The following is a 2,929-nucleotide window of genomic DNA, read 5'->3' as shown; positions in this document are numbered from 1 at the left end:
ATGCAGTTTGGGGGACCATGGCATTGAAAAGTTTAGGAACCCCTGGTCTAGTCTACAGATGACGTATGTTTGCGTGACCACATGCTGCCCCTTTAACATGGTGATATGTTTCAAATCATGTCGTTATCTTTTCATGGTAAACTTCACAAAATTCAGTATCATTAAAACATAACTAAAAATTTTACGCGACAATTACGTCCTTTCTGCTCATTTCGGTGTGTTGATACAAACACTAGACGTAACATGAGCTCATTAAAATGCAGGAATAGCKTTCAGCAAAACTTGTGCCCAATGGAGGAGATATTGACCTTTTGCAAATACTTGGAGGCGCCGTGAGGGATGTCAGGAGTGGGAATGTTGTACAGAGAGACACTAGCTGTGTTTCCATTGCAAATGTGCGCAAAACTTTGTTGATATTCTGTTAATGTTGAAAAACACAGTTTCGCAATTGTGTTTCCATTAAGTAAGAAATTCTATTAAAATCACACATGAATACGTTTGTTCTCACGATGTCATTACAAAAATGGCGGCAACAAATCTAAACACTTACATGAGATACAAAAATATTGCTACCACGACMTTAGAGCTTACCRTCAGCCATCAGAGGAGACGTTGGTGTCTTATTGAGRCTTTTGAGTGACAAACCCCTTAWACTTGGGAGCGGCAATGTTTGCTGCGTTTTTGGGAAATTGTAGCTGGCAATTTTACTACTTTCTTTTACTACTTCAGTGATTTTACTACTACTTCCTCTAGCCACTGTCGTTGTCTTTTTTTGCCAATAGAAACATCTGGTTGTTCACGTGACTCCCGTGATGCGAAAAAAGTGTTTCCATTGCAGTTTTGCAAAATACACCAATTTCAATACGGCCGAAAAAACACTTTATCCTARYGCAAAAACATTTTATCGAAAAACAAGTTTTTTTGAAATTGACGCAAATTTATTTTCGAAATTCCAATTTGCGCATCTTTATGGTCAATGGAAACGCAGCTTGTGATTGTTTTCSCAGGTTGTTTTTGCCAGTATAGTCATGGACGTTACAGGTACAGAACTTAAACTTTCAGGGCGCTTCATTCTCAGACACTCAGAAAGTTCTGTCAAGTGGAACTTTTTCAGATGGTGGAACAGATCTGATGAATTACTGCTGCTCTCCGGCACATTTTACAGCTGAATGAAAGTTGAAGTCTATCGTACCTTCAAAACCTGAACCGCGTCCACTCCACTGAATTTAGGCTTTTCTTTCATATCAACCATTTTGTCTGCTTCTTTTTTCTACTGTGGCACTTGTTCGCCCACAGCTGTTGAGCTCATTTTGGTTCTGTGTTATAGATAGTGTAGTGTAAAGAGTGGTAGCGCTGAGCACTGGTGTATGGTGTATGCGTACTTTGACCATTTTTACAGGTAAATCAACTACATAAAAGCAATGTTAGGCTGCCAACCTTTTGTTTTTTGACTAGCTGTGCAGGAGTTTACACACACATAGGTTGTTTTGAAGTCTATCATGGAGGAGTGGGCCACCATCTAAGAACGCAACGTCATGTGCAAAAGGTCAGTTCTGTTTAAAAATGTATTTGGAGCAGATAGAACGGAACCAAAGAAAAACAGAAAAAAATACAGTAAGACCTTTTTTAATGTAATCTGTGGCGACTGTATGTGACTTACTAGGTCTGTGCTAAAATAGAGCTGAGGTCATGAAATCATCTGTCTGTGAGTCTGAGATGGAGTTAAGCATGTGCATAGTTCACCATTAAATTTCTAATCAGTTCACAGGAAGCCCCCCCATTTTGTTTCATTATTTGGAGTAGCATATTATTGCAGAAATATTACTCAAAATTAAACTAGAAGTCCAATCCAGAAAGCTGTGTAGGCCCAGACTCTTTTTTTTACAAGACACAAAAGAGACACAGATGACAAAAATAACCTAAGTCCACGTCTTTCACAGAAAATGTGCCATAAATTGTAACATTTGTGTTGATATATTTTTTATAGGCAACATTCAAATGAAAGTCTTTGCAATTTCCTCAGCGTTTTGAAATTAATCTTATTTGTCGGCAACAGGATGCAGTGTTGAACATCTGTTAGCATGGAGCYGTTCACGTCTGAGCTCTGAGGTTAGACGTGATGGAAAGCAGATGTGAAGTGTAGCTTCCAAATATTTATCCTAGAAAAGACTGGCATTCATTTGAAACAAAAGACTTGATTTTTTTTTCTTTTATTCATTAAACCATCAATGCGGCGCTGCAAACTTCTTTTCAACTTCACTTGAAGCCTTACATGTCAGCTAATGTTGGATTTCYCAGATCTGCCACGTCCAACTACAGATGATTCCCAGGTGGTTTGGATCTGGGCTGGTCAATCCAAACACCGACGCTCAGCCTTCAGTTACAGACCAGGCTGCTTCCACTGTGTGATCTACGACACAGAGAAGCCAGGAAGTCACAGTCAGATCAAAGTCTCATTACCAGAGATCTACATTTCCAAAGCACCAACCTAACTTTTATAAATGGAGACTTTTAAATAGATGTCTAAAAATACACCCCATATCTGCTCCATTTTGACATTTGCGTAACTCCTGTCGCTTTGACTCACAGACACCATTCTTTACCATGTGCTCTTGTTTATTTTTAGATGCTTTGAGGATGAGGCACACAGTGATCAAATGAACTTCTGTTCTCAGCACTCCAAGACAACAAACTGTGGTCTTAAGACAGAGCTGTAAAAACTAGAGACTGGTTTTATGGATGAACAGAGAATAATAAGGGAAATTTACAGGTTAGGACAAGAAAAGTTGAAATCCCATCGCCGAAGGCGGCGGGATTTAATGCATTGGCCATCACAGTCCTGGTCCTCCAGCTCCCCCACAAAGTGACCCCCAATCGGCAGAAGGAAGGTTTGTTTAAACTTGGAGAATGATGAACATTAGTATTAGAT

Source organism: Austrofundulus limnaeus, unplaced genomic scaffold (genome assembly GCF_001266775.1).
Source record: "Austrofundulus limnaeus strain Quisiro unplaced genomic scaffold, Austrofundulus_limnaeus-1.0 Scaffold355, whole genome shotgun sequence".
Classification (NCBI taxonomy): domain Eukaryota; kingdom Metazoa; phylum Chordata; class Actinopteri; order Cyprinodontiformes; family Rivulidae; genus Austrofundulus; species Austrofundulus limnaeus.
Note: the sequence above shows the minus strand (reverse complement) of the source record.